This window comes from Capra hircus, chromosome 1, assembly GCF_001704415.2.
Source record: "Capra hircus breed San Clemente chromosome 1, ASM170441v1, whole genome shotgun sequence".
Lineage (NCBI taxonomy): Eukaryota > Metazoa > Chordata > Mammalia > Artiodactyla > Bovidae > Capra > Capra hircus.
The window spans coordinates 123,200,185-123,223,790 of NC_030808.1; positions in this window are offsets into that span (position 1 = coordinate 123,200,185).

Below are 23,606 nucleotides of genomic sequence, written 5' to 3' on the forward strand. Positions count from 1 at the left end.
TTTCATATCAGTATTTTTTTTTACTTTATTTTGAATGTATAGTATTTTATACATACATATTTATTATTTCAGTAAATTGACATTGCATGCTAAATCACTTCAGTTGTGTCCAACTTTTTGTGATGCTCTGGACTGTAGCCCACCAGGCTCCACTCTCCAAGCAAGAATACTGAAGTGGGTTGTCATTCCCTCCTCCAGGGATCCTCCCAACCCAGGGATCGAACCTGTGTTTCTTATGTCTCTTGCATTGGCAGGCAGGTTCTTTACCACTAGTGCCACCAGAAAAGTCCCACAAATTGACCTTGGTACACTAATATTAGAGCAAATGTCCTCTATTTGTCTGTACTAACTACTTTTTGCTAGTGACTCTATCACTAGCATAGTTATACCATATGGGTTTGTTTTATCTACATTTTCTATATTTTTGAATAAATTTTGTATCTACTATACTCAGCTTTTTAAATTGGGGAATTTACTTTTGATGAAATCATAGGCCTATGATGAAATTCCACAGATCTGAACCCAAGAATCAAGATGGCTTGTCTTGCCGCCCAATGAAATGAGTGAACTTTATGGATGCTGTTTTCAGAGAGAACCATGAAATATCTACTTGAGATTACTGTAGAACTCCCTTTACTCTGGCAGACCAGTCATGGAAGTATGGAGTTAGAGCTTCCATAAACCTTGATTCTCAGGCGAGGATGACGTAGAGGAGAATATCAACTCAAACAATCCATAACAGACAGGTACCATGAACAGGAAATGAATGTTTGATCTTTTAAACCTCTGAAATTTTGACCAATTTCATCGTAGTCTGCCTTTAGTAATACAAGAAGTTTTAAGTTATGGATTCAATTACAGAATTATTTAAATTTTCTACTTTATCTTATGTCATTTTTTGTCATTTTTGTCATTTTTTGTTAGAAAAATAAATTTCTAAGATCTCTCATTTTAAAAAAATTAACATAAATTATTTGCAACATACTATCATGATATTTGTAATATTATCTCTTGTTGTGGTTTAGGCACTTCATCATGTCTAGCTCTTCTGCAACCTCATGCACTGTAACCCACCAGACTCTTCTGTCCATGGGATTTCCCAGGCAAGAATATTGGAGTGGGTTGTCATTTCCTTCTCCAGGGGACCTTCCCGAACCAGGGATCAAATCTGCATCTCCTGCATCAGCAGGCAGATTCTTATCACTGAGCTACCAGGGAAGCACCATATTATCTGTAGTGATGACATTTTTTGTGTTTATGACAATGTTTTTGTGCTTTCTCCTTATTTCTAGTTGCAATCTTACAAGGTTATTTTCTTGGTTAATTTTCTCTATTAAGTTCGATATACAAACATTTCTGCTTTTGTTGACACATTTAATATTTACTTACATCTGCATTCTCTGGGTTTAGATTTGTTCTTTGATAACTTCTTAAAATAACTCATTGATTCTACAGCCTTTCTCTTTTTCTAATATATGACTTTATATTGTTATTTTTTATTTGAAGATGATCTTATCTGTGTCCTGGATACAAATATGCTAATTATGTTTCAGTTCAATATATTTTTTACTTTCAAAATAAATTTTCTTTATGATGCATATATGTAGACATTTTACCTTAATTTCTAAACATAAAGGTGTTTTTATTCTTGGTGTTGTTTTCCTTCTAGATTTCACTGTGGTCAGAGAAAATGTGACAAATAATTTCAATCCTTTGAGATCTGAAGTCTGTCATGAGAAATCAGAGCTCAGAGTATGCTCTCATAGGACTCTTTGCCTAAATTTGCACCACTTGTGAGTCTAAAGTATCCTCAATGGAGAATTTGATTTAAAGTGATTATGTGTTGCTAGTGCCCCTGCATGTCTGACAGAGGCAGATGTGGATCCCATCTGGACATAAAGTATTCCCAAAGAAAACATTTCAAAGAAAATGAGCAGACAATAGGCAGGCTAAAAAATTGTTTGAGGAAACTAGATACTTGGAGTTTAGAAACAGCAACAGAAATAATAAAAAGCAGGGACACACTTTCTAAAATGTCACTCGTTATCATTTTCTGACATTGAATATTAATAGCTGTGCTGATGCATTAAAACAATGAACAAGATTTTTGAAAAAGAATTAAAAAGAAAATAAATAAATGTCAGATCTTTTAAAAATTTAGAAAAACCATGGTTGAACAAAATTTTATAAACTGTAACAATGCATTTATTCATAATCTAGTTGAGGCAGACAGAAAAATAAAAGGAGAAGTTGGAAGATAAGGAGAATTGGGTGAGAAGTTTGAAAATACATCTATTTACATCTAGAGAGATGAACTAGAATAGAGAAGGAGCAACATGTGAGGAGTTAATAAAAGCAATAATGATCAACTCTAATATGGGAAAAATAACCTCAGAAAATATATTGGACAATATAAACAAAAGTTGATTAGAATTTTTCATATTGATAATAAAGAATGTATATAAAATAAACAGAATTCTACTAAAAGCTTAGACAGAATATATTACATTTGAACAAGATAGCAGAGAAAAGCCAGTTAATTAAACACAGAGGGAAGACATGAGACACTCTCAGGAAGTGATTAACCATCAAGAAATTTAAAATTTAGAAAGTCCCACAAGAAAGTATCTGAACTGGATTAAATTACTAGTGTTCTCCAACAAATTATCTATCAGGTCTTCCTAATATTATTTTTAAATAAAGAAAAAAAACCCTCCAGCTCCTTAGACAGACAATCCCAATGATACAAGTCAGTGTAGATCCTTAAATAATAAATCTACTACCAAATCAAACTTGAAATAATTTAGAAGTATAATAATAGCAACTTCCTTGACTTAGTAATGATCACAGTATGCAAAATCCTAAAGCAGATAACATTATTGGTGAAACTAGATGACTCCCTTTTGAAATCAAATAAGAAAGGGTATCTTCTCTTATTCTACTATTTAATAACATGGTCCTGACATACCTGATAGATTCAACAAATGAAAAGATAAAATATATACTTATTGTAATTGAGGAAACTAAATGATCATTAGTTAAAAATAAAATATATTAATAAACAATGTGGAGAAAAACAAAGAAAATATTGAAGGGTTTGAACTTGTACAAGGTTGTCAACTACAACTATATCAGTTTTAACTGTATAGATAATATAATAAACATAAGGTATGATTCATATGCTAACAAAAGCTAGCAAATGTGGAGACATGAACTAAGATCATGTAAGTCCACACAGAATTTTAAAGACATTAAAAGACAAAGTAATTTATCTAACTTAAAATAGCAGTATTCTATACTCTTCGATGGGATATTTTACAGTTATAAAGATGTAAATTATCCATTACATTATTAGCCATTACATTATTTATTACAACTTAGCCATTACATTATTTATTTTATGAGTCCATTTGCACACCTTCAGTTCAATTCAGTTCAGTTCAGTCACTCAGTCATGTCCGACTCTTTGTGACCCCATGAATTGCAGCATGCCAGGCCTCCCTGTCCATTACCAACTCCTGGAGTTTGCTCAAACTCATGTCCATTGAGTCGGTGATACCATCCAGCCATCTCATCTTCTGTCATCCCCTTCTCCTGCTCCCAATCACTCTGAGCATCAGAGTCTTTTTCAATGAGTCAACTCTTCATGTGAGGTGGCCAAAGTTTTGGAGTTTCAGCTTTAGCATCAGTCCTTCCAATGAACACCCAAGATTGATCACCTTTAGAATGGACTTAGAATGGTGAAAAAAAAAAAAAAAGACTATCAAGACTGGATATTGCTGAGGACATAGAACAAATGAAATTTTCATAAACTCTTAACAAGTTATAATGTATTTTACCCTATAACTGAGAAATATTATTTCTATTTTCTAACCAAGAAAATACTTGAACAAGAATATTTTTAATATTCTTTTTCCATAATAACTACAAACTGGAATCATCCAAATATTTCTAAGAAAAAACTGAATAAACAAATGTTTGTGTACTTACGTCATAAATTACTATTCTGCTTTAGAAAGGAACACACTGTTGATAAGAATATGACATGAATGAATCTCAACAGCTGTATGTGGACAAAAGTACATAGTTCTTTATATGAAATATTTAGATATGTTAAATAATAAATGTTAGACATAAGAACAGTTGCTGTCTCTTTGTCTTGGGAGGGGCTGGCTGGCTTACAAAGACTGACTGAGAAAGAACACACGGGTGTTTTGCATTGACATATTCTATATTTTGATAGGGGAATGTTTACATGGTAAAGAATATACCTGCAATGTGGGAGACCTGGGTTCAATCCCTGGGAAAATCCCCTGGAGGAGGGCATGGCAACTCACTCCGATTTACTTGCCTGGAGAAACCCATGGACAGAGGAGCCTGGCAAGTTATGGGGTTGTCCATGGGGTCGAATACAAATGAATGACCGAGCACATGCATTTGTCAAAAGCCACTGAATAGCACATTTAAGGATTTCCATTCTATTCTACTTAAATTACAACCTTATTCAATAATACATGCATTTAAAACATGACAAGAACACAAACAAATAAAGATAATGTACATTAAATTCTGTAGAATGATTTGCTATGGACATTCTGTGGAAAGGAAACAGAGAATAGAAAAAAAAATAAACGGAAAAAAAGAAGTGAAAAATGAAGTTACAAGTTAGTAAGAAGGATGATAATATGTTATTTAATGAATATGATTCTGAAACCTAAAATACCTGATGTCCGAAAAGAAAATGAAAAACAAAAATCTGTTTTTAGAAATTCAATGTTTCATGGATATTTTCACATATCTACAAAGCAAGGACTTACTGATCAAAATTACTGGCATTCTGTGTTAAAAGATGATTGACTGATAACCATGACTTAAAAGTTGGAAACAGTAAATTTCTTAGGAAAGATTGGCAGATTATTCACCTTTAGAGCCATTTATGTACCTTTCAAAGGGTTAGTAAACATAGGAAAATCTCAGAATATGGGGATGGGTTGCCATTCCCTTCTCCAGGGGATCTTCCCAACCCAGGGATCAAACTTGGGTCTCCTGTATTGCAGGCAGACTTTTAACCATCTGAGCCACCAGGGGAGTCAATAGAATACACTGGGAATTCATAATTTTTAATTTGATACAGTGATATAGATGGAAAATTGGTGTTAACAGTTTCTTTGAGAAAATTGGTGTCTGAAAGTTTTATGCTATGTGCAATTAAGAAAAATACTTGATACATGAGATTCACTAATTGTATGTCAGACAGGATTATAACTGACTTCAAACTTGCTAAGTTAATGGACTAATGTTTGGAAGATGTGCTTTCAATGGAGGCAAAAGTGGATGATATTTGTTCAAAAACTAGATGCTTTGAAGAGACAGAATTAACTTAGACTTATCTCTCATTGCAGTGTACTCCAAGAACTTAATAGATAAAGTCAATCATCTTTTAACACAGAATGCCAGTAACTTTGATCAGAAAGTCCTTGCTTTATAGATTCTCCCTGATGTAAACTCATCTACCTTCCTTGAAACAATGCATCATATCAGGTCTCTATTAACCATGCTCTTTGTCCTCAACTCCTTATCCCCACCTCTATTAATAGTTTCTTGTGGCTCTTCTTAACTAACTGGTGAAAAGTCAGAGGCTTAAAATAGCAGAAATTTATCCTCTCACAAGTTCTGACAGCCAGAATTTCAGAATCAAGGCGTCAGCAGGGCTGCACTCCTTGGGGCTCTAGACGAGAACTCTTCCTCACTTCCGCCAGCTTCTGGGGGCTGTTGGCATTCTATGGCTTCTTGGCTTGCAGTCCCACTACTCCATTCTCTGGCTTTATCTTTGCACTGACCTTTCTCTTTTTCTAAAAAGGTAAAATTTATAAGGTCTGTGGGGCAGGATCTGAACATATCTTTTTTGGGATCTCCATTCAAACCAGTGGTTTCCCAGGTGGCACAATGGTAAAGAATCCACCTGCCAGTGCAATAGATGCAAGAGACGTGGGTTCAATCCATGGGTTGGGAAGGTCCCTTGGAGAAGAGGATGGCAACCCAATCCAGTATTCTTTCCTGGAGAAAACCATAGACAGAGGAGCCTGGAGGGCTACAGTCCATGGGGTTGCAAAGAGTCAGACAAGACTAAGGGACTGAGCACACACACATCCAATCCAGTACACTCTCCTTCTTCCGTGAGTTGCGTTCTCTACAAGGATGCAGGAAGTTAGACAAGTTAGGGCAATCTTAAACAGAAAATAAATGAATTTCTTTTTTCTGTTAACTCAGTATCAGTAGATACACAATGAAGGATGTACCAGTATGCTATCCCAAAATAGTGTTATATAATATGCCACTGTCACTGGCAATTAATCTGTGTCTTTTATGCATTCCCCTACCTAGCAGTTTACTGATCTTCCAGACTAGCAGGGCTATTCTAATTTAAGAGACAGAAAGTCAGTAGAGTCTGATTTTTTTTTAAATTAACTGTCAACTATTCATCATGAAAATTACTCCCAGATTCTTAAAAGACATTTTCCATCTCTCTAAATGTTGTCCTGTAAATTTTTATCTTTGCTGTTTTCTTCACATGTGGTTTAGTAAAAAATTATGAGAAGCCACACTGGGAGATGTCAGCTAAAAGCTAGTTTAAATAAGATATTTGAATCAAACTTCCACGATTAAAAGAATGGGTGATTTTTATTTATTATTGATGCTCTCTTCTATATTGTTCGTAACTTTAGGTAATGAATGCATCATTGATGAATTCAAAATCAGTCAGTTCAGTCACTCAGTTGTGTCCAACTCTTTGTGACCCCAGCATGCCAGGCTTCCCTGTCCCTCACTAACTCCTGGAGCTTGCTCAAACTTATGTCCATGAATAAGTAACAATTAACAATTAGAATGCAAAATTTCAGCAGCTATTCAACATTAGTTTCCCTCAGTTCAGTTCAGTTCAGTCGTTCAGTCGTGTCCGACTCTTTGCGACCCCATCAATCGCAGCACGCCAGGCCTCCCTGTCCATCACCATCTCCCGGAGTTCACTCAGACTCACGTCCATCGAGTCCGTGATGCCATCCAGCCATCTCATCCTGGTCATCCCCTTCTCCTCCTGCCCCCAATCCCTCCCAGCATCAGAGTTTTTTCCAATGAGTCAACTCTTCTCATGAGGAGGTCAAAGTACTGAAGTTTCAGCTTTAGCATCATTCCTTCCAAACAAACCCCAGGGCTGATCTCTTTCAGAATGGACTGGTTGGATCTCCTTGCAGTCCAAGGGACTCTCAAGAGTCTTCTCCAACACCACAGTTCAAAAGCATCAAATTCTTCAGTGCTCAGCCTTCTTCACAGTCCAACTCCCCTACTTTTCTAAGATTTTAAATGTAAAATTTAAATTATTCTAGATTTTTCCCATAGCAGATTGTAAATATTCAATAAAGTGTTCTTATTTCATCAAACAATTCTCCTGAAAATCAAGTATTTTATCTAAACATACATGCATCAACAATGCAATGGTTCAGTTCAGTTATTGTTAAGCATTTGTCTACCTTTAGGAACAGACTGTGTAATTTTTTGCCATGAAGTACAATGCTTAACAAAATAAAAGAGAACATGTTTTTCTTTTCTTTTCTGATTCAAAAATGTACACAGGTAATGTCTCTGGGTTTTGAATACATTCATCTCCTTCTAATGCTTTGTCTAGGTCATAAAATTGATTAAGATATATCATACTATCAAAAGAAAGCATGCATATAGTCATATAGAATTCAACACTGCCCATCTTTAATGTTTTGATACCATTTTATATCTACATCTTTATTAATATTTTAGACATATCATATTGAAATGCAACTGCGTATCCTAATATATCAAGTTTATGATCAGTCTAGCTCTATCAAGATGTTTCAGTGGTTGATGGCATTAGTTATTCATTCAGTATTTTCAAACTGCCTAAGAATGGACTATTAAGTAAATAATATAGTTTTCCAAAACTATTTCTGTGCACATTTAGAGTGTAATCTGAAGTCATTCTTTGAGACTATGCTTATTATAGTGCTCATTCCCACCATGGGAGTGTTTCTGAGAGCTATTATGCCACCATGAAAATACAAAGAGAATTTGACTCAAACTGCACATGAATAAATTAAACTGTCTGATTTATTTCCATAGGAGGAAAGAGAAAAAAAAATAGTTCAAGTTATAGTGTCTCACTTCATTAGGTAACACATACCAACAAACTCTCAATACAGTGAGTCAATAAGGGGAAAAATGATATTTTACAAAATACATGGTTTCAGAGATGCTGAGAGCAGCTCCACATGCATAAGCAGATTCCTGAGGAAGTACAGAGAGGATCATAAATTTTATTTTTATTGTTCCCCATAGCACACATCACCACAGTTTGACATTCCCAATTCTGATGCCTCAACACCGCTGCGTGGGAAGCCAAGTCTCTCTGATCATCAATGAGTCCCTGGGAGCAAGTTAGGTACTTTGAGTTTCTAATATTATATACTTCAAGAAATGAAACTCTAGGGTCATGAAAGAGCCAATGTATCTCCAGGCAATCTAAACTTACTCCCCAAAGAGTCCCCAAAGACTGTTCTGGAAAAGTTTAGCTTAATATTAACCAATTACCACGGACTATCTGAACTTTTGATATGTGTCATAAAGATTTCATTAAGGGATGCTAACTGCATTTGCTATCACCAAGCTTTAGCTAATGAAATAACTTTATGAATGCATGCTTTTCCAATTTTCCTGCCCCTCTTCTGCTTCTCCCTAGTTGTCTCTCCTTTCTGTACTTCCAAGATGTCCATATTACTATACAAGGTTAATCAGGGTGTGCTTTGCTCAAGATCACACCACAGGGGGCCTCTGAGAGCTAAAATCAGTCTGAGAAGTTTAGTATTAGACTGAATGTATTAATGTGCCAAAACCATATCTAAATTTTTTTGCCAATATAAGTGTGTTATTTTAAAAGTTTTATCAGTTCAGTTCCATTCAGTTGCTCAGTCGTGTCTGACTCTAAGTGGCCTCATGAACCACAGCATGCCAGCCCTTCTTGTCCATCACCAACTCCCAGAGTTTACTCAAACTCATGTTCATTGAGTTGGTGATGCCATCCAATCATCTCATCCTCTGTTGTCCCCTTCTCCTCTCACCTTCAATCTTTCCCAGCATCAGGGTCTTTTCAAATAAGTCAGCTCTTCACATCAGGTGGCCAAAGTATTGCAGTTTTAGCTTCAAAATCAGTCCTTCCAATGAACACCTGGACTGGTCTCCTTTAGGATGGACTGGTTGGATCTCCTTGCAGTCCAAGGAACTCTCAAGAGTCTTCTCAACACCACAGCTCAAAAGCATCAGTTTTTTGGTGCTCAGGTTTCTTTATAATCCAACTCTCACATTCATACATGACAACTGGAAAAACCATAGCCTTGACTAGATGGATCTTTGTTGGCAAAGTAATGTCCCTGCTTTTTAATATGCTGTCTAGGTTCGTCTTAACTTTTCTCCCCAGGAGCAAGCATATTATTTTCATGGCTGTAATCACCATCTGCAATGATTTTGCAGCTCCCTAAAAGGAAGTCTGCCACTGTTTCCACTGTTCCCCATCTATTTCCCATAAAGTGATGGGACCGGATGATCTTAATTTTCTGAATGTTGAGTTTTAAGCCAACTTTTTTACTCTCATCTTTCACATTCATCAAGAGGCTCTTAAGGTCTTCTTCACTTTCTGCCATAAAGGTGGTGTCATCTGCATGTCAGGTTATTTATGTTTTTCCCTGCAATCTGTATTACAGCTTGTGCTTCTTCCAGCCCAGCGTTTCTCATGATGTACTTTGCCTATAAGTTAAATAAGCAGGGTGACAATATACAGCCTTGATGTAGTCCTTTTCCTATTTGGAAACAGTCTATTTGTCCATGTCCAGTTCTAACTTTTGCTTCCTGACCTGAATGCAGTTTTCTCAAGATGCAGGTCAGGTGGTCTGGTTATTCCCATCTCTTTCAAAATTTTTCACTGTTTTTTTGTGATCGGCACAGTCAAAGAATTTGGCATAGTCAATAAAGAGAGGGCATACACATACCAAATCACCATTTTCATCCTAACAGAAAAAAGCCACTGGAGGGAGAACCACAAATCTCAGTAACCTAATAACTACAGTTTGGTTGTCTGGGGCCCTTGATTCTTTTTTTTTTTTTTTCTTTTAATATGGACAATATTTTTTTTTCTCTTTCCAATGAAATATTAATTTAGCAAATAGTTGCATAAAACTATAATATTAAAGCAATAAACATATGCATTCAAAATTATAAAAAATTTATTTTCTTGATGAGCTACATTTAGTAAATAATTTAAACTAGCTAATTACCTTATATAGTCTATTCACCAGAATCTAGTAAGAAAATGTAATCTTTTTTGTGCATAAGTTAGTTTGATATTCAAATGTTTCCACTGTATGATTTTTAAGCCAGTTTAAATCTATTTGTTTTAAGATTCTGAATTGTCTCATCTGTACTATTCTTGTGGGCCATCTTCTAAATTCATAATTGCCCTAAGAAATTAAATCATAGTCATTCTTTATCACTTTCCTATTTTAGATATTTATTTATTGAATATTTTCATGAATTTATGATAATGTATAATATTCAGACAAGAGAACAGAGAAGCCCACAATATATGTCGTCAAAAAAAGTTCCTAGTTAGGAGTCGATGTAGACAACTTTTAAAATCTTTATTGAATTCATTACAATATTGCTTCTGTTTTACATTTTGGTGAGATCTCAACTCCCTCACCAGGGATTGAACCTGCACCCTCTGCATTGGAATGCAAAGTCTTAAACCCTGGACATCCAGAGAAGTCCCAATCCTTATTTCTTGAGTTTTTATCTTCATTTAATTCTTTTTAGTCCTTTGCCTCTTCATCTCATGATGTCAAAAGCTAAACATTTTACTTTTAGTCTTTGATACCTCTCATTTCCCTCATTCATCTAATGTTTGTTTGTTTGTTTGTTTTTGTTAAGGGGATCATTTAAAGAAAACTGCATGTTTTTTGATATTCCCAGGTCTTTTTACCTCACATGGCAGTTCACTACATAGAAACCATAAAACTTTAATTTTTCATATGAAATTATATTTTACGTAACACATTACGCTAAAAAATTTTAATTCATTAATCTTGTAAATCTCATCCATCTCACTTTGATTTCTTTTTTGGGGGGTTACATGATTTTCAATATTTTATAAAGACTCTTTTCTAGGTTCTGCCTTTCTACAAAATTGAAATATTTTTAAAGTTTTTTTCAATTTAATTTTAAGTAGGTTACTCATTCAAATAGCCAAGAACAACAACAACACAAAATACATAAAATACATTGTTGACTGTTTCCTCTCATCTCTGTTCCTTATTCACTCATTTCTAATTTCAACCATTTGCTAGAGACATAAGAATCACTGTTTCCTTGTCTGTGGTTCCTTTTTCTTTAAGAACAGGCACATAAATAGAAGTAGAAATCTACATTACTCCCAAATTTATACAGAATTATTGTATTATATCCATTGGACTGCATTTTTTTACTTGTCATGTATCTCGGAAATCTTTTCATATCAGAACATAAAGAGCTGTCTTGTTGTTTTGACAGCTTTAAAGTATTCCATTAAAGGATGCTCCTTCATTTCATTAAGCAGCTTCTGATTGATGGGCATTTAGAGTGCTTCCAGTCTTTTGCTATTAGATACAGTTGTGCTGTATCCTTCCTTAGGCATGCAATTTTATCTGTAGAATAAGTATCTGGGTCTATCGGTATATGTGGAGAAGGCAATGGCACCCCACTCCAGTACTCTTGCCTGGAAAATCCCATGGATGGAGGAGCCTGGAAGGCTGCAGTCCATGGGGTCGCTGAGGGTCGGACACGACAGAGCAACTTCACTTTCACTTTTCACTTTCATGCATTGGAGAAGGAAATGGCAACCCACTCCAGTGTTCTTGCCAGGGGAATCCCAGGGACAGGGGAGCCTGGTGGGCTGCCATCTATGGGGCTGGACAGAGTCAGACATGACTGAAGCGATTGGTATATGTATCTGTTTTGCTAGATCATGCCAAATTTCTCTGTGGGGAGGATTGTAACAATTTACAGTTTTTCCAGTGATTTGAAAGTTTCATTTTTCTATCAACCTCATTAACAGAGGGTAGTATTAAACTTTTGGATATGGCCAGTCATCAAGGTGGAAAATAGTGAATTAGTATATTTCCCTGATTACAAATGTAGTGGCTCATTTTCTCATATGTGTTAGAGACTTTTATATTTTCTTTTCTGAGGACTAGACATGAACAGCCTTTGTCCAATTTTTTTTTTTTTCTAGTGTGTTTTTGGTCTTTGCCTTATCACTTGTTATGGACTATGTTTGTGCCTTTCCAAAATGTGTATATTCAATCTTTAAGCCTTGGTGTTATAGTATTTTGAAATGGATCTTTGGAGGTAATCAGAGTTAGATGAAGTCCTGACAGTAGGGCTCTCATGATGAAATCAGTACCCTTATAAGAATGACAAGGAGAGAGCTTCCTCTCTCTCCAAGTGCAGGCACCAAGAAAAGGCCATAAGAGCACACAGAAAAAGTGACCAAGCCAGGAAGAGAACACTCACCAGAAACTGAACTCTGATGGGTCTTAGTCTGGGACATTCCAGCTTCCAGCATTATGAAAAAAATAATTTCTGTTAAGTCACACAGTCTATGATATTTTGTTATGGCAATTAGAGCTTAATAATACAGATTTTGGTACCTGAGAACTGAGGCACTGCTATAATAAATACCTAAAAATATGGAAACATTTTTAGATATGGATGTTGGGAGAAGCTGGAAGAGTTTTGAGGTGCATGCCAGAAATATGAATGTTTAAAGAAATCCTGCTGAGAGTTAAGAAGGAAAAGAGGAGAGCTGGTGAGAAAGCTGCCATTTTCTTAGAGAATGCACAAATAACCACAGCTGGAACATTGGTAGATATATCATTCCTGGTTTGGTCTCATTCAAAAATAAGGAACATGTCATTGAAAATTAGAGGAAAGGCAATTCTTGTTGTAAAGTGGAAAGAACTTGCCTTCATTTTGTTTGTTTTAGTATTTTGTGAACGGTATTAATAGAATTTATGAATGGTGAAATTAGACCTCCAGCTGAGAGGCTTTCTAGGGAAAGTGTTAGGGAGAGGCTTAGTTCCTCTTGACTGTTTATGATAAAATTTGAGAAAAGAGATAGAAATTGAAGGAGGAATTGTTAAGCAACATGAAACCAGAATTTAAAGATTTAGAAAATTCTCAACTTGCTACTATTTAGAAGAGAGCACCAAGGTTTGGCTGAGCAATAACTTGGTGAAGAGATTATGAGTTTATACAAGTAGAAACACTATCAGTTTGATATAAAGGAGAAAGAGATAGGGCAAACTGAAGGAAGACTGTTGGATTTCTAACCACCTTTATGGCAGAAAGTGAAGAGGAACTCAAAAGCTTCTTGATGAAAGTGAAAGCAGAGAGTGAAAAAGTTGGCTTAAAGCTCAACATTCAGAAAACGAAGATTATGGCATCTGGTCCCATCACTTCATGGAAAATAGATGGGGAAACAGTGGAAACAGTATCAGACTTTGTTTTTTTGGGCTCCAAAATCACTGCAAATGGTGACTGCAGCCATGAAATTAAAAGACGCTTACTTCTTGGAAGAAAAGTTATGATTAACATAGATAGCATATTCAGAAGCAGAGACATTACTTTGCCGACTAAGGCCCGTCTAGTCAAGGCTATGGTTTTTCCTGTGGTCATGTATGGATGTGAGAGTTGGACTGTGAAGAAGGCTGAGTGCTGAAGAATTGATGCTTTTGAACTGTGGTGTTGGAGAAGACTCTTGAGAGTCCCTTGAACTGCAAGGAGATCCAACCAGTCCATGCTGAAGGAGATCAACCCTGGGATTTCTTTGGAAGGAATGATGCTAAAGCTGAAACTCCAGTACTTTGGCCACCTCATGTGAAGAGTTGACTCACTGGAAAAGACTCTGATGCTGGGAGGGACTGGAGGCAGGAGGAGAAGGGGACGACCGAGGATGAGATGGCTGGATGGCATCACGGACTCGATGGACGTGAGTCTGAGTGAACTCCAGGAGTTGGTGATGGATAGGGAGGCCTGGTGTGCTGCGATTCATGGAGTCGCAAAGAGTCAGACACAACTGAGTGACTGAACTGAACTGATGGCATCTTATCATAAAGCTGTTAAACTGCAAACATGCATTATTTTAAAGACAAGAGTAGAATGAACCTAAAGGCAATTCAGAGGTCATCAGAGCTGACTCATCAGTTTCAAAAGTGGAGTGCTTATCATCTCTGTTTTAAAAGACCCAAAGGTGGCTCCCGGAGTCTTGGGGGCAGGACCCCCTCCTAGCAAAGCTGCAGAGGCAGGGACACTGACCCACTGGAGCCAGAAGGCAGAGCATAAAACCAAAGATAATTCTTCTTGAGTTTTAAGATCTAGTGCAATTTGCCTTGCTGTTTTGTGCTTACCTGTGTATGTGCTGAGTTGATTAAGTTGTGTCTTGCTTAGGATCCATGAAACCTTGTTTCTTGTTTTTTCCCCCTTTTGGAATGAGTATATCTATTGCATTTCACAGCAAGCGACCTGTCCATTTAATCAGGTTTGCAGCTGAAGAGAAATTTTGCCTCAGGATGAATTGTACCTTGAGTCTTACCCATATCTGATTTAGATGGGAATTCGAACTTTAGAATTGATGTTATGATGAGTTAAGATTTTGAGGGTTGTTGCTATGGAATGAATATATTTTGCATATGAGAAGTAGATAAATTTGGGGGAGCCAGAAAGAGCATGTTGGTCAGGGGTAGCCCAAGATAAATAATGCACCCCCATCTAGAAGTTCTTTATACACTAAGGGGATTAGTCCTTCATCTATAATACATTATAAATATATCACTTTATTTTTATTTTGCTCATTTATTATTTGCAGCTAATTTTTGTATGTACAGGGTGTTGATGCTTATATAATTGAATTCATTAATCTTTCTTCAAAGGCTTTAAAGTTTTGAGTCATTGTTAAAACAGTCTTCCCTACTCAAACTTTATAGAGAAATTCATCTATTTACTTACTTAACATTTTATTAAACAATGCATCAAATGTAAATTTTTTACTTATTTAAAATTTATCTTGGTATAAATTATAACTATAATTTGGTTTATATATATATTAATTTATTTATATTATTTAGATGGTGATTCATTGCCTCATCATTATTTCATAGTCTACTTTTGCCTAATCATTGGAGATGCTGTCTGTAACATTTATTAGGTAACATTTGCATTTGGTTCAAATTTAAAATCTCTTATTCTATTTGTTTGGCTTATGTGCCTATTCATGTGCTAGGAGGATATTGATTAATTACTAAGCTCCATAATTATTTAATACTTACAGATTATAATCTCCATTCATGTCTCTTCTTTTTCCAAGTTCTCCTTATTATTCTTGATTGTTGATTTTCCAAAAATTCTTTCAGTAAATCATATACTTTTGTAAAGTTAATATTTTATTATTTAAATTTTGCAAAAATTTAGAAAGAACTGATATCTTAATGATATAGTTTTTCTTATATAGATAAAAGGTAAGTAATTCTGTTTGTTCAGAACTTCTTAAAAGATCAAATATTTTGAATAACAGAAATTGAAGTCAATTTAGTCTTCCAGTTTGAATCTTTGGAAAGCCATTAGACAACATAGTAACTTCATATTAGTAGTAAAACATATACTAATCACTGTCAATTTGTGAATTTGAATCAATCAAACTGTTATACATTCTCAAACATCTAGCTTTCTAATTTGAATTTGCAATTATCTATGTGGTGTTGGAGAAGACTCTTGAGAGTCCCACGGACTGCAAGGAGATCCAACCAGTCCATTCTAAAGGCAATCAGTCCTGAGATTTCTTTGGAAGGAATGATGCTAAGCTGAAACTTCAGTACTTTGGCCACCTCATGAGAAGAGTTGACTCATTGGAAAAGACTCTGATGCTGGGAGGGATTGGGGGCAGGAGGAGGAGGGGACGACAGAGGATGAGATGGCTGGATGGCATCACCAACTCGATGGACGTGAGTTTGGGTGAAATCTGAGAGTTGGTGATGGACAACTGGCGTGCTGCAATTCATGGGGTCACAAAGAGTCAGACACGACTAAACAACTGAACTGAACTGAACTGATGAGGTCTTTGCATTGATCACTGAGGAAGTCTTTCTTATCTCTCCTTGCAATTCTTTGACACTCTGTACTCAAATCGGTATATCTTTTATTTTCTCCTTTGTCTTTTGCTTCTCTTCGTTTCACAGCCATTTGTAAGGCCTTCTCAAATAACCATTTTGCCTTTTTGCATTTCTTTTTTTGGGAATGGTCTTAATCACTGCCTCCTGTACACTATCACAAACCTCTGTCCATAGTTCTTCAGGCACTCTGTCTATCAGATCTAATCCCTTGAATCTATTTGTCATTTCTACTGTACAATTGTAAGGGATTTGATTTAGGTCATATCTGAATGGTTTAGTGGTTTTCCCTACTTTCTTCGATTTAAGTCTGAATTTGGCAATAAGGAGATCCTGATTTGAGCCACAGTCAGCTCCCAATCTTGTTTTTGCTGACTGTATACAGCTTCTCCATCTTTGGCTGCAAAGAATATAATCAATCTGATTTCAGTGTTGACCATCTGGTGATGTCCATGTGAAGAGACTTCTCATGTGTTGTTGGAAGAGAGTGTTTGCAATGACCAGTACATTTTCGTGGCAAAACTCTGTTTGCCCTTGCCCTGCTTCATTCTGTACTCAAAGGCCAAACTTGCCTGTTACTCTAGGTATTTCTTGATTTCTTACTTTTGCATTCCAGTTCCCTATAATGAAAAGGACATCTTTTTTGGGTATCAGTTCTCAAAGGTCTTGTAGGTCTTCATGGAACAATTCAACTTCAGCTTCTTCAGCATTTCTGGTCGGGGCATAGACTTGGATTTCTGTGATACTGTTAAGTTTGTCACGGAAAAGAACAGAGATCATTCTGTCGGTTTTGAGATTGCATCCAAGTACTGCATTTCAGACTCTTTCATTGACTATGATGGCTACTCCATTTCTCCTAAGAGATTCTTGCGCACAGTAGTAGATATAATGGTCATCTGAGTTAAATTCACCCATTCCAGTCCATTTTAGTTCACTGATTCCTAAAAGGTCAATGTTCACTCTTGCCATCTCCTTTTGACCACTTCCAATTTGCCTTGATTCATGGACCTAACATTCCAGGTTCCTATGCAATATTACTCTTTATATCATCAGTCTTTTCTTCCATCACCAGTCACATCCACAACTGGGTGTTATTTTTCTTTGGCTCCATCTCTTCATTCTTTCTGGAGTTATTTCTCCACAGTTCTCCAGTAGCATATTGGGCACCTACTGACCTGGGGAGTTCATTTTTCAGTGTCCTATCTTTTTGCTTTTTCATACTATTTATGGGGTTCTGAAGGCAAGAATACTGAAGTGGTTTTCCTTTCCCTTCTCCAGTGGAACACATTTTGTCAGAAGCAGAAGATGTTAAGAAGAGGTAGCAAGAATACACAGAGGAACTATACAAAAAAAGATCTTCACAACCCAGATAATCGAGATGCTGTGATCACCAACCTAGAGTCAGACATCCTGGAATATGAAGTCAAGTGAGCCTTAGAAAGCATCACTACGGACAAAGCTAGTGGAGGTGATGGAATTCCAGTAGAGTTATTTCAAATCCTGAAAGATGATGCTGTGAAAGTGCTGCACTCAATATGCCAGCAAATTTGGAAAACTCAGCAGTGGCCATAGATCTGGAAAAGGTCAGTTTTCATTCCAAACCCAAAGAAAGGCAATGCCGAAGAATGCTCAAACTATGGCACAATTGTACTCATCTTACATGTTAGCAAAGTAATGCTCAAAATTATCCAAGCCAGGCTTCAACAGTACATGAACCATGAACTTCTAGATGTTCAAGCTGGATTTAGAAAAGCCAGGGGACCAGAGATCTAATTGCCAACATCCATTGGATCATCACAAAAGCAAGAGAATAACAGAAAAACATCTACTTCTGCTTTATTGCCTATGCCAAAGCCTTTGACTGAAGTTGGGTGTCCCCAAGATCTCCAGAGTGACCAGTGCCAGGTAGGATTAAAAGGTTGTAATCTTAATTTGTTCACTGCAGATGAGGATAGATATTATCATGTAAAGCAATCCAAGCTTGTGCCCTGAGACTGGGAACCTTGTGAAGCAACCATATGTCTTATCCTCTTACTGCTCTGAGGGAATGTAAATCACTGACTTCCTCCCCTAGTCCTCCATAAAACCAGGTTAGGGTGTCCCCAGTGGTAAACATTTCATTGTCATAGATCCACTTTAGGTAATAGCAAAAGTAATTATAAAGGAGTGAGTTATCTCATCCTGTTAGGGGCTTTAAGAGTATTTTAATAATAAGTGGGATGAAGCAATGTTGCCTGCAATGGTAGGGTCCTGGCTGTAGGAGTTAGTAAGTGGCTTAATAACAAATTGATAAGAGGCAACAAACCAGATGTTCCATAAAAGTGGAGTGGAGATTTAATCTGGTGGTATATTTGTAACTTTAGGAGAAAGGGTGGTAAGGGTTTGGGCCCAAACAGCCTGCAGGGCTAACTTCCAAAGTGGCAAATATTATCCTCAGAAGCCCAGTTGCCCTTGAAGGGATGCCACCAACAGATGGGCTTCTAGCAGGTATTGTGTGCCTGTCACCCACTCTAGTGGGTTCACTCAGAGATGCTGTTAAACATGTTGTAGGAAACATGGAAGATGAAGGCCTGAATATCTAGAGGGATTGGATATTATACAGTATTTCCCTCCCCCAAGGCCAGTTATTTTCTCATTGTCCCTCCAGAAGATTGTAGAGGCAACACTGTGGGCCTGGATGGGCTCAGGAAGAGAGCATGAAACAGGAGGGAAGGGGGCAGGACACAACTTTTGAAAGAATGACATAGCCCAAGGTATAACATAAACCAATTAAAATCAAATGAGTCCAAGAAGACAAGTCAAATTCAATTAAACCTTGATGCTCAATCTTCAAGCTAAATGACATTTGCAGAGGTGCCAGGACAGTTCCAAGGCACTGTCAAAAGACCTAGGAGAGTGTGGTTCCCCAGTGGTTAGAATTACCCTCCCACTCATTAGCATATGAAATCACCCAGCCTGGGAAAACTAAGCCACACCACATTCCATGGCCACTGTGCTTGCCCTCTGCAACACCTATCTCTGTGTCTTTCAGTGAATTTGTTTCAATAAGACATCAAGAGCCTGAGCTTCATTAGGTCCTGAAGACAGACATCATGGGTTTTGGTTGGACTCAAATCTCAAGGAGAGAGGAGCTGAAGGATGGGAGGAAAAACCTTTTGGAAAAACTTGCCAAAAGGGAAAAACTCCCCTTCATAATCTGCCAGAAAATCTGAAAAATACCTGACCTGTGCTCAGTTTTCATTGGCCTGATCCTTGGCACAAAGAAGATTAAGGGCAGAAGAAATCTCACTGGCTTGGATAATAGCTACTGGGACCCAGCAGATAATGAAGCCTTTGGGACACACTGGGACACACTGCCAGAATCCCTCACTTGCACCCACTGCCTGTCCATGGGGGTTTTGAGGAAATAAGAAATGAGAAATTGTAAAGGAAGTAAAATATTGTTAGCCATATGCCCTTCTAGCCATAGGAGCGAGGACCTCCTACCTTAAACTGAAGTCTTCTGCAATCTGAGACTGAGCCCCCTGAACTTTCTGCCGAGTTTGTTTTTGCTGTCCCAGTTTCCAGCATGCTGGGCTTCTTGTCACTTCCCCTTGTGCTAGGTTTTCTTTGTACTCCACTTCAACCACAGGAGCTGAACTGGGCTTCTGCTGTGCTTGGCCTCCACCTGGCGGGGACGGAGCTGAGGTTGCTTCAACTGGGTTAAATCCGAGAAATGGCACCAGAGCTGTTGGAGGAGATTGTAATTTCATCAGTTCTGTCTTGTCGCAACAAAAATTTGAAGTGAAGGACAGACCAGTGTTACAGCCCTGTATTACAGCTCAGTTTTATTTAGAAAGTAAAGGAAAATGCGTCCTTGAGGTGTGAGGGAGGTCGATCCAAAAGGCTTGAAGAGAAGAGAAGCCCCTGGCCCAATTTTAACTCCTCTTTTTGTATGTTTTTCTCCTCCCCCTGAGCTTGCCCTATGCAAATTGGACTAGCCAGGAGGGCTGTTTGTTTTACCAGAGGTTCTCACTCCTGTCCTAGGACCTTTCTTTGTTCTATTTTCATGGGTTTTTCCCTTCTTTGTCTTTTAGCCACTGCCATTCTGGACTCCTTTTTCCTATTCTAACTACCTAATAAAGGCAAATAGGAAAATAGTTGCAGAACAAAAAGTGAAACAAAGCTGAGAATCACAAGAAGAAGACTTTTCAGCCAACACTGTGCAAACCAGAAGGCCATGGAATATATATTACAAACAGTGAATTTTACTGAATGTAAATTTCACCTTCTTAAATAAATGGCAGCCTCCAAAATAAGTTTATTTTATCAAACAAAGTACCTTGAATGTTCCAACCAAATTACTAGTGTATTTTATCAATTTTAATTAGAATAACTACTACAAATGGATAAAACCATATCAGAATTAGTAGCAGGACGATTTATCACACTTAAATCATTCTTCTCTACACTAATGCAATTTGTAATGTATTTTGCTTTTCTTTCCATTCTTCTGAAAACTAAAAAACAAAAAAAAAAAAGAGAGAGAGACAATAAGAATCAACATATTGTAATTAGAACACATTTTATTCAATTACTCTCATATAGTTCATACTGGCTTATGAAAAAATGTATTTATTTAACAGAAATTCTAATCTTTAAATACAGTTATCATGTCAAAACTGTTTTTTGCTCACTGTTACTTTCCACAAGGTATTCTTAAAATATATTGAGATTGCATTGATGTTTAGCTTTTCAAAGTAGGAATCTTTTGAAACTGATATTGCCTCTTACATATTTAAAGATATTCTCTTAGATTTTGTAATGCAACTTGTAGCTCAGCTTCAGATCTATACAAAGCCAACTGGGATCCTATAAAAAATAATTCTGGCTAAGTTAAAGACAAAGGAAATTTATTGAAAGTAGGTCATTAATTCACAAAACAAAAGGAGACATTGGAGAATTAAAATGAAACAGGTTAGGATTAGATGAGGAATTGCCCCATTGGGTATTGCAAGAAATAGATTAGTTGGGCTGACATTTGTTCCCACACTATATTATTGACATGAAACACTAGGAAGCCTTGAGATTGCTTCCAACAGGCAATGGAGGCTTTCACTGCTAGATTTAATTACAAAGTATTCAGGTTTCTCTGTGTCTTTTCCTTGAAATGTAATGTGTTATATAAAAATGTTTGATTTGCTTATGTGCCTTCATTCTATTATCTAAAGTCTTTCTGTCTTTAGTTGATTTCTGGTCCAATCCACCAGACCCCATGTAATCTCTCTTAAGTAAGACTTATTGTGAGACTTCTCTATTACAATATTATATTAACTCTGAACTTCCTACTGTATGGAGCATCCAAATACTTCCATGGTCTGGACACTGCCTGCATCTCTTCTACTGAGTGCTCCTTATATCTCATCTTAAGCTACGACTAAATCCTTGCAACTCTTCTACTATGCCTTGAGCTTTCACATCTGTATTTTCACTCATGTGACACTTTTTACACAAAGCATCATCCTTTTACTGTTCAACTTCACAGATCGTATCATATATACATATATATATAACTATCATTACACTTCTCTCACATTCTTTTAGTCATTTATTGACATATCAATCTTGACTAATCTTGAATGACATGAGTAAGTTCTTTTTTGACCCAAGTTTGCATTGTTTGCATGTAATGAATTATTTGACAAATATTGATGCTTGCAAAAAGGTGTTTTAATTTGAAAGTAGGAGAGCAAAGCATATATCATAGAAAACTTTAGGTCTTATTGGAAAATGTTTACACCATTATAGAGGTACAGATAAAATTTTATGGGATTTCAGAGGCAGAAGAGATTATTTTTGACTTGAGGGAGGAATTTTCACATAGAGTTCAAACTAGTAAACACAACATCAAGCGAGTGTCAAGATACTCTGAAAGAAGATATATTAAAAAAAAAAAAAGTCAGAGGTGTCTCTGATGGGTTTAGCTAAATAAAACATACCTAGAGGGCAGAATAAAAGCATTCCCTATAACTTCAAAACTGTGAAAAACAAAAATCCTTGGGATCGAAGCTAAGTGAATATCAATTTAGAATCAAAGAAGTGTGACTGTGAGAAAGTAATGAGGTTATTGGAAAGTAATGATGACAGATAAATATTATTGTTTTTTAAAATGAGAAATGTTAACATTTTAGAACTCAAAGTTCTGTGAGTATGCTGACAGAAAATGCATGACATAATTTAATAGAATATTAAATATGGAGGGGTGAATGTCTCTAGAGTAAATTCCCAGTTTGATAGAACTAAGAGGGCAGATTGTGATCAAGAATAATTTCACTAAATTCTACCTCATTTTGTTTTAAAGACTGAAAAGTTTTCTGATCAAGTGGAATTGCAGAGAAGTTTAATTTTACTATTTATAGCTCTTCATATAATTTTACCTACATGATGAACTGGTTCTTAGGCAAACTGCATTTCTCCTTCTTGAGCTGACATCCCCTCAGCTGCTGACAATATGAGGCATGAGAGGAGGAAGATGGAATTTTCCTGTTTAGTCATTACTCCTGTCAGCATCTTTTCTGCACTTGTGCTCTGTTGTTCATTCATGTAAACCTTTTTGCCAGCCCATGAACTGTGGCCTACCAGGCTTCTCTGTCCATGGGGATTCTCCAGGCAGGAATACTGGTGTAGGTTGCCATGCCCTACTCCAGGGGATCTTCCCAAACCATGGATTGAACCCAGGTCTCCTGCATCCCAGGCAGATTCTTTACCATCTGAGCCACCAGGGAAGCCCAAGAATACTGGAGTGGGTAGCCTATTCCCTTCCCCAGGGGAACTTCCTGACCCAGGATTTGAAATGGGGTCTCCTGTGTTGCAGTCAGATTCTTTACTATCTGAGCTACTCCCAATGCAGGTAGAGATAATTACAGCATCCTCGGGTGGTGTTGGCAGCTAAGAATCTGCCTGCCAATGCAGGACCTGGAGGCGATGCAGGTTCCATCCTTGGGTTGGGAAGATCACCTGGAAAAGGGCACTAACAACCCACCCTGGTATTCTTGCCTGGAGAATCAGGCAGAGAGGAGAGAAAGGAGAGGAGAGAGAGAGGAGTTTGGCAGGCTACAGTCTGGTCACAGAGTTGGACATGACTGAAGCAATTTAGCATGCACGGCACACTCTGAACTATCTCTATTTACCTCCTCAAAGATACCAGCCTAGCAACCACCTCCTCAGTCCTCAGCACCCACTTGGTGAGCTTCCAGAAGGAAACGGCTCTAACTACTTTCCTTTTTGCCCCACAGCTCAACCATTGGTCCTTGCTTTCTGCAGTTAATGTGGGTTATTTTTCCATTTTGTCTC